The sequence below is a fragment of the Lampris incognitus genome, chromosome 4, assembly GCF_029633865.1.
Source record: "Lampris incognitus isolate fLamInc1 chromosome 4, fLamInc1.hap2, whole genome shotgun sequence".
Taxonomy (NCBI): domain Eukaryota; kingdom Metazoa; phylum Chordata; class Actinopteri; order Lampriformes; family Lampridae; genus Lampris; species Lampris incognitus.
In genome coordinates this window covers 50658384-50675494 of record NC_079214.1, presented here as the reverse complement: position 1 = coordinate 50675494, position 17111 = coordinate 50658384, and the positions used below count along the sequence as shown (strand labels likewise).

The following is a 17111-nucleotide window of genomic DNA, read 5'->3' as shown; positions in this document are numbered from 1 at the left end:
ACTCAAGTTTGTTTCTGGTATAAGGTATTGAACAATGTCCACAGCGGCTTTTAGCCTTTATTTAACTGCTAATGACTCTGTGAACACCCACCACAACTGGTTTCAGGAAGTTATGCAGTCTTATGACAACAGGCTCATTAGCAAGTTTTCAAAACCAATTTTAACAGGACCTTAAGGTGTTGTGTGGCTTTATAAAACCTCTGTGACAGAAATAGAAAGCTATGCATGTTGCTGTTTATGGCTCGCCTACTTTGAAATGATGACAAATTAACTCTGAAAATAGTTCCCACAAAGAATAATGTCTGGTTTAAATATGATCTGTATGGGAAATACAATATATTCAAAAGCTACTTTGAAGTTGATGGATGCACATTTTAACTGGGTTGGGGTTGCCAGGCACAGTTTACATTCATCACATATTTTAAGTGATATACTGTGCATTATTATATGTCATGAGGTCATTGACAACTATGCAACTAATAATGAGTGCAAGTAAGACACAGTGCCGACAGTAGATTTATCAAAATATCCCTGCAGCTATAGAATGATCACATAGCAAAATACCTACAAGAAAAATGCTCAGATAAGATGCATGAACTAAGGCAGTGTTCAGATTTACACTCTGCAACAACTTATATTAAATCCTTATCACAAAATGAATATTGAACGTACATTGACTTTATGATTAGGTATTGGATTTGAATGTTGTTAATTATGTAAGCTATGTTTTCCACTTAACTTCAGATGATTTGTTTTGTTTTCTAATGGGTTTCCTTTGTGAAGACAAGAGTAACTTTGCATGGACACTAGAGAAGGTCCATGACCTAAATTTAGATTGACGGAAACTGGAGCAAGTGACACCATTATGACACCAACCACCTGCTCCCGGCAGTTAAGAGCCGTCCTCTAAACACTGACACCCTTCTATGCTGCAAATCATTGATAGGCCTCTGCGTGAGGCCTAAAATTTAATGCTTATAGCATTGCCAGGTGGTTCTGGTCACACAACCTCTGGGTTTTGAATTTTAATCAACTCCAGGTTTGCACAAATTTTGATTTATGTGCCTGAAACATGCACATAAAACAAAGATGGTTTTCAGCAAGCGTGTTTTGTCTGATTCCATTTTCCGTAGCAGTGCAATGAAGAAACGCCTCTCGTAAGTATGAGTATTCATCTGGAATATGAAACATACTTTGTCAGCCTGTTTCAACAACACTTTTACATTGTCCTCTCCTGTCCAGGGACAGGAAAGACAGTGGTCGACACATGAGAAGTCCCTCTTTTAAGATAGCGGGATTAGATATCTGGGACACATCCACTGGAGCAGCTCAAAAGAGGAAAGTGTAAGTTTAGCTTTGCAACTCAAGTGTGTCATGATCTCAACCAGTCTAGCTTTAGAGAACTTTCTATACCAAAGATATTGAGGACAAGTTATTTATTCAATACAATGTTCATCTGTTTCAATACTAAAGTTGATATTGGACTGAAACTTACCAAAATGTGCTCCTTGTAAGAGGTGGATGCAGAGGTTGTGTTATTTTCTTTCTTTCTTCCTTTTTTTTTGTTTTTACTGGATATGCTAGAAAGCAAAGGTTCACTTTGACAGGGCAGATGCAGAGATAAAACTACTATACCAATTAAAAGATTGAGTGAACGATCTTCCATTGAAAATGAACGTTTATTAGGATTATCAAATGTTGATATAATATTGAAATTAATATGTTGATGTGCAGGTTCTTTTAATAATTCTTCAGTACCATCCACCAATCCACCATTTTGCAAAATTGTACAGAAACATACAGCATGGTTGACATTACAAATTATTGTCCACTTAGACATGAAATTTAAGATGTATTTTTAAGATTTCACATTGTGTACTTGTAAGTCTAGATCTTATGCACTGCAGCCAGCTTAGCACCATGTGCCAGTGAGGCAGGAACACATCGCAGTACCATGAGCTTGTCAATCAACAGCCACATAGTTTCAATGGGTTTACCTTTTCTGAGTAGGAGCTGGGGAAACCTGCTTGCTGCTTGTTAATCCCAGTTCGGAGTGTCACAGGGGCTGTCTCATTCTGAAATGAACTAATGCCTGTCTAGGGGAGCGGGCAACAGTGCTCATGGCCACTCCAAAAATAAAACCTTGTTGCCTTCAGTACATGTTACACTATGACAGCGCCTCAGGCCTATGACAGTTTGACCCAGACAAGGCGGTTGGGGGGGTGGGGGGTTCCAGGTCACCTGAGATGTATAGCAGTGCTGCAGGGAGAACTCCACTACGCTGCTGAGCTGCATCCCCTACAGGCAGCTGGGAACCTGCTCAGCCTTAGGCCTCCACCACTAACACACACGCTGCATTTTTTTCATCTGGGAAAGTTCGATGCTCCCCGTCAGAAGTTCTGACAGGGAACTGACTGGGAAGTTCACAATAAAGAGGGAACCACTGGGGCACCTGCAATAAAAAAGATATTTGTGTTGTAGATCTCTGAACTAATTACCGTTACACTAAGAAGCAGTCTCATTTATAACAACACCACTGTGAAAGATCATGGTGCAAAATCTAAGAGGATATTTTCATTTGATGAGATTTTTCATATTACTGTGTCGTGCTAGGCTATGAAGTTTACCAGTCTGTAAACTAACATTTTAAAGTAAGCTACTGCAGATAATGTACACCATCATATCCATCTTTCATCACAGAACATGTCCTGGGAAACTCTGGTTTGAGAAAAATTACCAACTCTTGGGTTCCAGAGTTGAAATTCTGTCTTCAAGGCCTGTTGTGCTTTTTTCACAGACAGAAAACAGAAACTTGACTCTTCTTTAAATGGAATGAATCAGCAGTTCATATAAGAGCATGCAACTGACCAATAGAAGCACAAGAATGTAAGGTGTACATATCATTGCACACGTTGCTCCCTTTGATATTGCTGCATGATATAGAACAGAATAGAAAACTATTCATTAGTCATTATTGTACATACATACAAATGAAATTTACTCTGCATTCACCCATCCTAGCTATGTAGCTAGGAGCAATGGGCAGTCACCGTGCAGCACCCGGGGACAAACTCCAGTTATTTCTTCCTATTGCCTTGGTCAGGCTCAGGGGCACAGACAGGAGGAGTATTAACCCTAACATGCATGTCTTTTTTGACGGTGGGAGGAAACCGGAGTGCCCAGAGGAAACCCATGCAGACACAGGGAGAACATGCAAAACTCCACATTGAAAGGACCTGGGACAGCCTGGCGTTCGAACCCAGGACCTTCTTGCTATGAAGCAACAATGCTAACCACTGGGCCACCATGCCGCCCATAATTATATATGATTATAGAGCTAGATACGACTTAAGATTACATTTAGACCTGGAATTAACATGCCTCTCTGGTGTTAAAATTCAGATGACATATTTTCCTTTAGCAAAGCTAATTTCACTGTGCTGTGTTACATCGAAGTTAAAAAATAAACACAGTAAAAGCCATTGTAGAAGTTTCCTAGCATTTGTGCTAGAATTATCAAGGTGGATTTTGAAGAAGTCCCCCTTCATTCACTTAGCCTGTATCCATCCTGTATTATACTGGGCCTTTGAAACCAAGCTTGGATGGGGAAGGGGAATGTTCAGACCCAACAAATATAAACCAAATCTAATGGTAATAATAAAGTATATCAGCATGCTTATCCGCAGAGCAGTCATTTTTAAATTCAGCTATAATGGACATCTGGTTTTTGATGGGATTGGCTTTACTGGCCCAGTGGTCACATTGGCCAAATAAATTAAGTTCAGAAGCCATTCCAGGATTATATGTCGTGGTTAACTGTGTGCTCTGCTCAACAGTGAGACTTGGACCTGACACAGTTGAGACATGGTGGAGGAGAAACCACTGAACATCAGAACAACCCTGAGCACTAAGGAGTGACTAGACACAAGCTTGAAAGAAGAAGCTAATGTGTGGTCTCTGATTACTGCTATATAAGGATCCCCTCTATCAATTCTTCCCAAGTTTGGCAAAGGTTAAGCCACAGGGACATTTGATTATACTGTATTTGGCGTTTTAATGTACAACTATGTTTGATTGCACAATTAAATAACCTGATGGCTCAAAGTTAAGTAGAGGATCAATGGTGCCGGTATTAAAGTGCATTTGCTAAATGGTATATGCTTTGTTCTTAACTGTTGTGCTCAATAATCGGTACATAATAAGATGTAAATGCGAAAATCAAGCTCTAAGTCACAGTAAGGATGGTTGTGCCACCATCCTTAATACATCTATTTTACTTTTCCTATTTAACCCTCCACTGCACAGCATTGCCCTCAGGCAACAAAAGTTTTCTTAAGCCCCCATGTTCAGTGCATGTTTCTTGAAATTATTGCAGCCAACCAGGATGATCAAAAAAGTATCAAAGAACAATCCGATAAGGTGTGGGAAACACTGTCAAGCATCTTACACCACATGTCAAAATTTGATGTGTGATGGCTTCATAGTGGCTTCTCACTTTCGTCTTCCATCACGTGTGACAGCACGGCTCCAACTCCATACAGTGAGGCATCACATGACAGCAGCAATTCTTTGTCAGCTGAGTAATGACCTAAAACTTTGGCTGATTGAAGCAACAGCTTTGACCTCTGAAACGCTTCCTTCTTTTCTCTGTTCCAGGCCCATGGCACATCTTTTCTCAGCAGCTGGTGTAATGGGGCTAGGTGTGTGGCAAGGTTAGGCAGGAATTTGTTGAAATAATTTAACAACCCCAAATAAGCTTTCAGCTCAGTCACTGTGTTTGGGGGTGGGGCTTCCACTATGGCTCTCACCTTGCTCTCCACCGGATGTAAGCCTTCAGCATCTACCTTGTGACCTAGGTACTCGACTTCATCCTGTAGGAACACACACTTACTTCTGTGGAGTCGCAGGCCAGCTTCTTTCAGTTGTCAAGAGTACTTCATCCAGCGTTCTCAGGTGCTCTGCTTCATCTCTCCCGGTCAGTAGAATGTCATCCAAATAATTTTCTTAACATCAAATTAGTAGATATTTACTCGGCATTTGCAGAAATAAACTAACGTTACCGAATACAATTTACAATGCGTCAAATGAAATTCACATCGGTAATAAGAAAACAAACAATATTATCGGCATTTTACATGCGTTTTTATAACAACACAATAGCTACTGCTATTAGCTCAGTCTGGTGATTATACAAGAATCTACCGAGCTCATTTAGCTTTGTACAAACATTCAAACTCGATCTAACATTTATATATAATACTCGGAATTCACATACAATTACAAAACAGTGTACTTACAACGTTTCCACTTTATCGCATTTAAATTAACCGTTTCCATTTTATCGCATTTAATTAACTCTTGTATTTTTCGGGAGCTCAACTCCATGCAACCATGTGCTTCGTTTCTTTGCACCGTTCTGAATAGCCTGCCCTGCATGATGACGTCATATATGCGCCAAATATTAATGAGATTGGTGCCTCCATAGCTCCACCTGCTGGCCAGGCGGGCATACAATTATCCAAACTACTGTACATAACTTACACTCCCCCCTAAAGGGCCGTAAAGGGACCTTTACACAAAAATTAAGTAACATACAGCACATTAACATAAAGCAATCAATGCATCATTACATTATGATTTCCAAGACATATCAAAACGTCACATATTTACAAAAACAAAAAACAAAAAACCTTCTTTTAACAGCCAAATAAGAATTGACATAATTTGTTTTTGTAATAAAGACCCTTTTTTTTCTTTTTAAACAAAATTCAAACTACTTGAAAATATCAATGGTAGCTAAGTACAGTTTTCTGATGCAAAAGATCAATACAGAAAGATCCTAATTTGCCTCCTCCAACAAGCACAACCTTGTAATAGGCCGGATAAGTTCTGTGGACTTTGTCCTAACCTTGACTTTGCGCACATGCCCATCTGCCCCTGGGTAAATCTCTGTTACTCTCGCTAAAGGCCATTCTCCCCTTGGAGTGTCTTCAACTAGTAAAACAACATCTCCAACTGCGGTATCCCTTTGCAATTTGTGCCACTTTGCCCTAACTTGCAACATTGGGAGATACTCTCTGGTCCATCTTTGCCAGAAAATGTCTGCGTGATACTGAACTTGACGCCATCTGTATCTGACATAGAGATCCTTGTGATCAAACTCCTTCTCTGGGTAAGCAAATGAACAAGTACCTGGGCGAAGTAAATGATTCAGGGTAAGCGGCTCCAAATCAGACACATCATCTGAAAGAATAGTGAGCGGTCTACTGTTTATCACAGACTCAACAATGCACATTAGGGTAGTAAGGGCCTCATCATCCATTACTTGTTCTGAAAGCATGGGGCACAACACCTTTTTTACCGACCGAACTAAACGCTCCCAGACACCTCCCATATGAGGGGCATGAGGTGGGTTAAAATGGCAGTCCACCCCCTTGGTGAGCAACATTCCCTGAATCCTATTCTGATCCAAACCCACAAGTAATCCCTTCAGCTGTCTTTCAGCCCCTATAAAATTGGTCCCATTATCACAGTAAATGTCCTTTGGACAACCTCTACGAGCCATGAATTGGTACAAACAGTGAATAAAGGAATCCGTGTCAAGTGAGTGACTAATTTCGAGGTGGACGGCCCTGACCGTCATGCAGGTAAACAAACACCCGTATCTTTTCAAAACATGTCTGCCATGTTTCACAGTCAGTGGACCAAAGAAATCTATCCCCACGCCACTAAATGGCGGATAGGTGGCCTCCAATCTGCATTTGGGTAGATCTGCCATGCGCTGTGTAACTACCTTGGAACTCCACCTTCTACATGTAACACATTGTCTGAGGACCCTTTCAACTGCTTGCCTACCACTAATTACCCAAAATTTCTGTCTGACCATTGCTAATACATGTTCCTGACCAACATGACCATGAGTCTGGTGAACTTCACGCACTATTAAATCCACAATGTGATGTCGTTTCGGCAGGATAAGAGGATGCTTCATTGTCTCCTCAAACTTCCCCTGTGATATCCTTCCACTGACCACCAGTAGGTCATCATCAGAGACACAAGGACTGAGAGAAGCTAGCATGCCTCTCTGTGGCAACTCTTTCCCAAAGTACAATGGAAATTCTTTCTTCTGAACAAAGCGAATTATGGCAAGCTCTGCCTTTTCCATCTCCTGAGAATTAACTGGCAGGGAGATATCAGGCACATCACCACCTGACACCTTGAATCTTAGCCAAGCCTTGACTCTTATAAGCAATGCAACTCTCCTCTTGAGTTGAAACCATGACGAGTGATACAAAATGAAGTCCTGAACAATGTCACTAGCAACACTCAGACTGACTTGTGGTGACTGTTTGACCTCAGGATCGTTTGGATTTACCGTAGCCTTAACATCTGACATAGGCCAGTACTCTACAGGCTTAGCCAGAAACCATGGTCCCTTCTTCCACATACTGCTGTCAATGAGGGACTACACTGTTACACCACGAGAAACGATATCTGCTGGGTTATCGTTAGAAGCCACATGGCGCCACTGATCAGACCTGGAACCTGCCTGAATGGCCAAAACCCTGTTCGCAACAAAGGTGTGATACCGCTTCTGGGGTTTTTTGATGTAGCCTAAAACTATCATACTGTCAGTCCAAAAATATGAGTTCTCAATCTCAATACACAGTTCCCTTAGTAGCATACTGTCTACCTTTACTGTCAAAGATGCAGCAGGTAACTCCAACCTAGGAATACTTAACTGCTTCAACGGAGCAAGTCTGGACCTTGACATCAGCAATGACTATCAACGCTATTGCCCTCCGACATGACGCGTAAATAAGCGACAGAACCATATGCTTTGGCTGATGCATCGGCAAAGTGATGCAACTGAAACTTCATTGCACTAGTAGGTTTCACACATCTGTCAATTCGAAACCCTTGCAGCACTGGTAACTCAGCTGACCAATTCTTCCAATCTGTGACAATAGCATCTGGAGGCTGATCATCCCAACGTATTCCCAATCTCGCTAGTTCCTGTATTATGAGTCGTCCCTTGACCACAAATGGTGTCACAAATCCAAGAGGGTCAAACACAGCACTAACCCCACTAAGCATGTCTCTTCTAGTGTGAGGTTTGTCTCCAGTACGTACACTAAATGACAAAGTGTCTGAGCCCAGTTCCCAAATTAGTCCTAGGGCCTTCTCATAAGCTACTTCATCTGAATCAAGGTCAAGATGCTGAACACCCTTAGCCCTGTTCTCTGCAGGGATTAAATCCACAACTTCCTGGGAGTTCCAAGGAAACTTAGCTATTCTAAAGCCGCCTTCTGAAAGCATACCTTTCAAATCTTGAACTAGACATACAGCACCCTCAACTGTGTCAACAGCCACAAGGCAGTCGTCAACGTAGAAATTCCTTTTGACTGTCTCTACAGCCAAACTACCATATTTGGCACTACCCTGGTCGGCAACATGATGCAGCACAAACCCACAACACGCAGGTGACCAAGTACCACCAAATAGATGTGCCGTCATGCGATAGACTACCACATCATCATTCAGGTCCCCATCCCTCCACCAAAGAAACCGGAGAACATCTCTGTCGCTGGGACAAACTTTGACCTGGTAAAACATAGCTTCTATGTCCCCCTGTACTGCTATTGGTCCAAGTCTGAATCTAAGGAGAACACTAGGTAAATCATTGGTAACATCTGGGCCTTGCATGACATGCTTATTCAGCAAAACATCATTAACCTGTGCTGCACAGTCAATACTACTCTCACTTTCTTTGGAGAAACAACTGGATGGTGTGGCAAGTACCACACTGGGCCATCAACAGCATCATGCTCTGACTCCTCTGCATGACCGTTCCTGAACAATGCGGCCATAATCTTCACATACTCATCCCTAAGTTCCTGATACTTTACTAACCTCTTACGGAGCGACTGAAGTCTTCTCTCAGCAAGAGGATGGCTATCTGGAAAACTGGGCTGACCCCTGAATGGAACCAGCAGCACATAATGGCTATCCATATCCTGAGTAATGGTACCCTTCCACAAACTCAATGTACGTTCATCCTCTAATGATAACGACTTCTCTGGACCATTCAGCTGTTCCCAACCCTCAACCTTCCAGAACTTTTCCAACTGGTCCTCTAAGTGACAGGCTACAAAATTGGCTGACAATGACATACCTGTACCTGGCGAAAGTGGCCCATTCAAAGCCCAACCTAATCTGGTCTTAACAGCGTACGGTATGCCAGGACCCATTCCTTGCCTGACCTCCAAGGGTATCATCAATTCGGCGTTGTCTTGCCCAATAAGAATCATAACCTGATCACTTCTCACATCTGGTAGACGTAACCCTTTCAGGTGGGAGAATCTCTCCACATCAGCCTCTGTGGCGATGTGAGTCTTGTCACAAGGCATAGCAGACCTGGTGTACACAGGATTCAGCACATAAAACCCATCATGGTTAACAGCAGATATTTCAATAGTAACCACCCTTGTATCAATTGTATTAGGCCTATCAATAGTGTTTAGGATCAAAGTTTCAACTTCTCCTCTCACCCCCAGTCTCTCTACTAGACCGTCTGTGCAAAACGTTGAGGTAGACCCATTGTCTAAAAGAGCATAAGTGCAAAATGTTCGGCTGCTACCTGGCGCTCTGACTCTTACGGGGACAATAGGCAAAGCTAGTCTGGATTTGCCTCCACCGACTGCATTACACCCCGCCTTAATGGTAACATCTGTACTCTCAGACTCTGAGTCTGGCTTCCTTTGTGACTCAGGCATATGCAAGAACTTTGTGTGTTTTTGGGAACAACCATCTACGGTACAACGCCTTTCCAACTTACAGCTGGATGACACATGACCTGTCCTGAGACAATTAAAACATAAGCATTTGTTAAGTACATATTTCTTCCTACTTTGTGGAGTCATATCCTTGAACTTGCCACAACCAAACAGACTGTGGTTGCCATTCATACACAATGCACAGCTCTTGTTAGCTGTTACAGCCGGCCTACCTGCTTGACCTGAACAACGCACAGAGGAACCACCAGGCTCAAACTCCCGTGAGCGATATGCTGTGACTGACAAACCACCTGACTGAGACTGATTACAATGACCTACTGTCATAAAGGCACTGCCCTGTCGCCTGCTTGGCTTATCATACAGTAAACTACTGTAGACTGGGTCAGTGGCTTCTCCTGCTGCATTCTCTAGAAATTTAGCTAAATTTAACACATCTGGTGGCTTACCACCCCTAGATCTTAGATTTTGGACCTCTCTCAACCATCTAGTTCTAAGGTACATGGGTAACCTTGATATAATTTGCACCATCACCCTCTGGGTACTTATCTCAGCCATATAACCCATAGCGCTAAGAGTATCAACGCAACAGCTTAAATCATCTGCCAGCTTCTGTAAATTGAATGCATCCTTGGGTCCAATCTGTTGGCCCTCTGCTACCTTCCTAACACTACTGTAGACTGGGTCATTGGCTTCTCCTGCTGCATTCTCTAGAAATTTAGCTAAATTTAACACATCTGGTGGCTTACCACCCCTAGATCTTAGATTTTGAACCTCTCTCAACCATCTGGTTCTAAGGTACATGGGTAACCTTGTAACCTTGATATAATTTGCACCATCACCCTCTGGGTACTTATCTCAGCCACATAACCCATAGCGCTAAGAGTATCAATGCAACAGCTTAAATCATCTGCCAGCTTCTGTAACTTAAATGCATCCTTGGGTCCAATCTGTTGGCCCTCTCCTACCTTCCTAACCCAGGCTTGTGAAATTGTATAATCATCTCCAAATCGCTGTTTCAGTAATTCCCTTGCCCGTGAATACCCATTTTCTAAACACACACAAGGCTCTATGAGGGCTTTGGCTTTACCTGAACAATACTGAATCAAGAGCATGAGTTTGGCAGCATCATCTACTGCAGTCACCCTACTGTCAAAGGCCTTGATAAAAACCCAATACTTCAATGGATCCCCATCGAAACAAATAAGCTCTGGTTAGGTAACAGTACAGCATTTAACATATGTTGCTGCCAAAACGGACAGCCTCAGCAACATCTTGTAAAGACTCAACAGTCTTGACAGCTGCAGGTCGAGGACAAAACTCTTCTGCATCAGCATTCATTGTCCCGTTCTTTTTGCGGTCCATGTTTGTTAAAGTCCGTTGCTGTTCCTTGTTCGATCGGATGCTTGACACCCGGCTCCCCCCTGTGGCAGCCATCTCCGCCTGCACCGCAGCGAACTGGGTCCTCAGCTCCAGCTCCTCCTTCTGTTGGCGAATACGCAGCTCCTCCCTCTCCAGACGTTGACGCTCTTGCAGGGATTCTGCGATGACAGACAAGGATGCGGCTCTTCCTGACGCTCTTGAACTAGCTGCTCCACTGCAGCTTGATACTCGCGAACCTCCTGCACGGCTGCGACCGGCCTGGCTCGCAGAATCTTCAGGCTTGACGTCATCAGCTTGGAACTGGAATGGGACAACCTTTCCTTCATTCAACTTCTTTATTTTTTCCTCCGTCCTCACTCTGAGCTCACGGACTTCACGGTCTATACCTTGAAAATAGGCCTGCTGCTCTTCAATCTCATCTTCTTCATTTAAAAGTTCACATATTTGGTCTTGAATACTTTGCAATTTCACATAAGCTTCTAACACGGCATCCAGACTATTCTGTAACCGCTGGACATCATCCTCTTATTCATTCATTTCCTTTATCCTCTTGGTTAGCAAACCTCGCAGTCTTTTTACCGTAAGTGTTGTAATATAGGGACTTCAGCGGGGATACAGGGATTCCTGACTTTAAAAAAATGTGGAAAGAGGGTAAAAGTATTGCTCTTTCACGTGGTTTATTCAGAAAGTCAAACCGGAACTACAAGCAGACACTAGAGGACAGTACAGCGCATTAGCGACACCCATTGTCAAATTACTGTATTACAACACCCCACTAAATTTTAAAATGGCATTAAGGCACTTCACACTAAATTATATTACTAAGAGCCGTGCTCTCCTTCACAAATACTGTCAAGATAATAAATATTTAAACTGAAAAACTTGCAAGATTCCTTTTCTTACTCCTTTTACCTTGCTTACAGCTTTCTTACCATTTTCAACAGAAAAACAGTGCCTATTACAGTAAATAGAATTACATAGGGAAAAGCCCAGTCTCTCTCCTAAGATATTCAAACTTCTGTTTAGTCAGTGGCTTGGTCAAGATATCTGCCTTCATGTCATTTGTTGAGCATTAGTACTCATCATTGCTTCTTTCAGTGTGCTTGGCTTTACGACACGACACACATTGGCATAATGATCAACAGTCACTATATCAGCAAACTCATCATATCCATATCTCCTTGGAGCCCTTCTGATTCTGCCGCCTTCTCTAGCAGCTTAATCGACAGTGACCTCGTCATCTGATGTTCCACTCTCATCTGTGTTCATGTTTACCTCGTTCTCTGAGCAGGTCACTTCTACTTCCTGTTTCCAGTCGAAGTCTGATTCATTAAAGATGACATCACAATGAATTAGAATCCTCCTTTTCTCTTCATCAAACAGGTGATAGCCTTTGGCATTGTTTGAATATCCCATGAAACGAAGCTTCACAGCCTTCTTGTCGAGTTTTCTTCTCTCTATGTCTGGGATATGTGCATAAGCAACACAGCCAAACACTCTTGTGACTCATGTCTGGCTTTTTGCCACACCATCTCTCGTAGGGTGTCTCTTGCTTCAGGACAGATGTGGGCAGCCTGTTCTGTATGTAAGCTGCGGTTGCTACAGCCTCTGCCCAGTACATCTTTGACAACTTAGCATGAGACAACATACTTCTTGCTGCTTCAATTAATGTCCTATTTTTTCTTTCTGCAACGCCATTTTGCTGTGGTGAGTGAGGTACAGTCATCTCATGGCGGATACCTTGAGCCTTCAAATATTCTTGAAATGCCTTTGATGTGTACTCACCGCCATTGTCCGTTCTCAGTCTCGTGACGTTCTGCCCACACTCATTGGAGAATGTTCTCTCAAATTCCTCGAATTTGCCAAGGACTTCACTCTTCTGTTTCAGAAAGTATACCTTGTAGCATCTAGAGTAATCATCAATAAAAGTCACAAAATATTTTGCTCCACCTATAGATTCAGTCTGCATGGGACCACAGACGTCACTATGGATCAGCTGCCCTGTTTCTAGGGCAGTGACAGTTGTAGCATAGCTTGGTGGCAAACTACCCAAGAGTGTTTTAATTTGGTCTTCCTCTTCAATCACAGAACCTATTGCTCCTAGCTGATCAGTCAGTTCCTTCATTCGTTTTAAATGTTCATTTAAACTTTCTCCTTCCTTCATTTCACATCTGAACTATTTTTTTCTTCAGGGACAGTTTATTTGCCAAAGTACCTCTCTCAAAATGTCCTTTCAGTGTGTTCCACACCTCTTTTGGAGTCTGGCAGCTTGTTATCAGGTACAACTGGGGTGTACTTACATTCAGCACTAACACAGAGAATGCCTTCTCTCTCTGTTTCGCGAATTCAGCTTGTGCGTGTGCATTAGCATCTGCGGCTAGGATATCCGTCTCCATTAGCATGCCCCACAGTCCTTTCGCTTTCAGCAAGTGTTCCATCTGAAATTTCCACGTTGCCCAGTTCTTTGGTCCGCTCAGCCTGTCAATAAACAGCTTATCTTCCATTGTGAATTCCACAACACCGTTTATCTCACACAAAACTCCGTGTAAAACAGCCTTTTAGCGGCGCTCTGGGCCCATAACCTATTGCTCTTTCACGTGTTTATTCTGAAAGTCAAACCGGAACTAAAAGCAGACACTAGAGGACAGTACAGCGCATTGGCGACACCCATTGTCAAATTACTATATTACAACAAAAAGTGAGGGGGGGGGCAATGATCCCTGACTGATGACCCCACCCACTGTCTTCCTCTTTGCTTTGTTGTTTTTTCCCTTGCATGTTCCTGCAGGTGCGCGGGAAGATGTTGTAAACTACTAATAAGACACGTTAGTCCCTAGCTAATGGGTCTGACCCTGTAGCTGAGCGGTTAGTGATGTCGCCTTGTGGTGCAGTACACCCCGTATCGAATCCCGCACCGGGCAAGAAAATAACCGGTTACATTGGTGGCAGCGGTGGGATCCGGAAGTGTGCAGATCCTCAGAAGTCTCTTCGGAGCGCGGGAATAACAAAGCGCGAGGGCGCGCTTCCGGGGAGAGTGACGACTGTAAACTACTAATAAGACACGTTAGTCCCTAGCTAACGGGTCTGACCCTTTAGCCGAGCGCTTAGTGATGTCGCCTTGTGCTGCAGTACACCCAGTATCGAATCCCGCACCGGGCAAGAAAATAACCGGTTACAATGTTTTAGGTAAGGGACTGCCAACTAGAACGAAAAGTATTGTAACGATCACGGATGAAGAGACTCGCTGACCCTTGGCTAACGGGTCGGACCCTTTAGTTGACTGGTAAACGTAGTCGCCCGTGGTGCGGGAGACTTGGATTCGCGTCCCGGCTGCGGCGGTTCCCGGGCTGCCCCCTGAATTCGCTACAGTGTTGTTGCGAGCCGGCGTGGAAGAATGAGTCGAGAAACATAGATCTCTTTTTAATCGCAACCCCCGTGGCCCATACGACGCACGACCCCGAGAGTGCTCTATTATTCACCCTGGCCTTAGTCTGAGTCAAACCTCCAAAACAACAACACAAGAATGACCACAACATGAACACTACACCATTAAAACACAATTTAAAAAATAACATTAATCGTCTCATCAGCCATTGCGCTCCCCCAGCGCAGAACCGCCGACAGTCAGAGCGACCGCCTACAGTATGACGTCATTGTTTTGTTTGTAAGGAGCGTGTGTAGCAGATTTGGAATGGAGTTTACCCACTTTATTATTAAAAATGCACATTCCACACCACACACGCACCGCACACGCACGCACATTGTACACACGCTTATACGTACACATTCATGTGCAAGTTGCATTCATGTCAAAACTATGAATGCCTTCAAGCCCCTTTCAACACGCACACGCACGCACACACACAAACAAACAACCCTGCATACTTAACCGTTTCAGCTTAACACACGGTGGCGCAGTTAGCGCAGTCGTCTCACATCAAGAAGGTCGGGGTTCGAACCCCGGGGTTGTCCAACTTTGGGGGTCGTCCCGGGTCGCCCTCTGTGTGGAGTTTGCATGTTCTCCCCGTGTCTGCGTGGGTTTCCTCCAGGTGCTCCGTTTCCTCCTATAGTCCAAAGACATGTAGGTCAGGTGAATCGGCCATACTAAATTGCCCCTAGGTGTGAATGTGTCGGCCCTGTAATGGACTGGTGGCCTGTCCAGGGTGTCTCCCCGCCTGCCACCCAATGCCTGCTGGGATAGGCTCCAACATCCCGCGACCCCAGTTGGGATAAGCGGCTTGGATAATGGATGGAATGGAATTTCGCGCAGCCCTAGGCCACTGTTTGAAATAAAGGTATGTTGTGGTGACCCACATCTATATAACTAGAGACATTCACCTAAGAGAGAATGCACTTCCGCTTCCGGTCCAGAGAGTTCAGTGTCGTTGTCGAATATATGACATGTAAAGTTGGAGCTAGTAAACTACCTCGACTACGTCTACTCTCACGTCTCCTGTCTCGTTGTTTTCTAACTCCACATTGGTGACCCCGACGTGATCGAACAACTAATACGAGTATGTTTGACAACGACGACTCCGGTGCTAACAACATGGCTATTGCTAACGCTAGCATTTACACCGCTACTGTGAAGCTACCCGACTTTTGGCAGCATAATCCACGGCCGTGGTTTCAACATGTGGAAGCCCAGTTCCAGCTGAGAGGGATAACGCAGGATGCAACGCAGTACTTCCACGTAGTGGCGGCGTTAGACGCATCGACAACGGCGCGAGCAATGACACTGTTGGAAGCTCCGCCAGCTGCTGGCAAGTACAATGCTATAAAGACATTCCTCCTGAAACTATTTGAACTGTCGGAGCTGGAGAAGGCAGACCGTTTACTGTCCCCGAATGGCCTCGGCGACGGCAAACCGTCTGATTTAATGGAAAAAATGCTGTCTGTGCTGGGATCGGCTGATCCGGCCTTTCTTTTCACACACATTTTTCTGAGGCAGCTCCCCGCACCTGTACGCACAGCACTGGCCAGTTCTCCTCTCGCCGCCTCCAAGGACTACCGTTCTCTGGCTGCTGAAGCAGACAGGGTTTTCCTGGCCAACCGGCAACAGTTTGTGCATGCCCTGCTACCCCACCAGACCGCCCCACCACCACCTGTATACGACTATATGGACACCGCGGCTGCGGTGACAGCCCGCCGCCAACCTGACGACGGGCTCTGTTATTACCATGCCAGGTTTGGGGCAAAAGCAAAACGGTGTCGCAAACCCTGCAGTTACAGGGTTCAGGGAAACGCCAAGGCCGGCGCTTGTTAACGGCTATGGGCGCCGGCCGTGACTGCAAGCTGTTGTTCATCAGAGACTCCTTGTCGGGCCGGCGGCTGCTGGTTGACTCTGGCGCTCAACGCAGCATACTACCAGCACAAGCTGTGGACACGATGACCGACAGTCACGGCCCCCAGATGGACGCCGCCAACGGCACGTCCATTCGGACGTACGGTATCAGACATGTGGACGTGTGTTTTGGCGGCCGACGTTTCGGCTGGGACTTTGTGATGGCTGCTGTATCCACCCCGCTCCTAGGTGCGGATTTCCTCTGTGCTTTCAACCTGCTGGTGGATGTTAAAAACTGTCGCGTGATTGATGCCGTCTCTTTTGCGTCATACCCCTGCACGCTTGGGGGCGCTGGAGCGCTGTGCCTCGCTAACACACTCTCCACCGGGGATCCATACCAACGCCTGCTCGCAAATTTCCCCGAGCTGACCACACCCACCTTCTCCTCGGCGGTGGCCAAGCACGGCGTGGAACATCATATCACCACAGTGGGGCCCCCAGTTTACGCCCGGGCCCGACGCCTCGACTCGGCCAAGCTCGCAATAGCCAGGGAGGAGTTTTCGACTATGGAGCGCCTCGGCATTGTCCGCCGTTCTGACAGCCCGTGGGCTTCCCCTCTTCACATGGTTACTAAGGCCAACGGGGGTTGG

General features: G+C 44.8%; 1 long non-coding RNA gene across 1 annotated transcript; it reads left to right on the top strand.

Moving 5' to 3' along the window:
- The first annotated feature begins 949 nt into the window (after positions 1-949).
- Positions 950-4142, top strand: LOC130111892 (uncharacterized). The gene is made up of 3 exons (XR_008810181.1): positions 950-1157; positions 1243-1344; positions 3837-4142. It is a non-coding gene; the product is annotated as an uncharacterized LOC130111892 (long non-coding RNA).
- The last annotated feature ends 12969 nt before the right edge of the window (positions 4143-17111 follow it).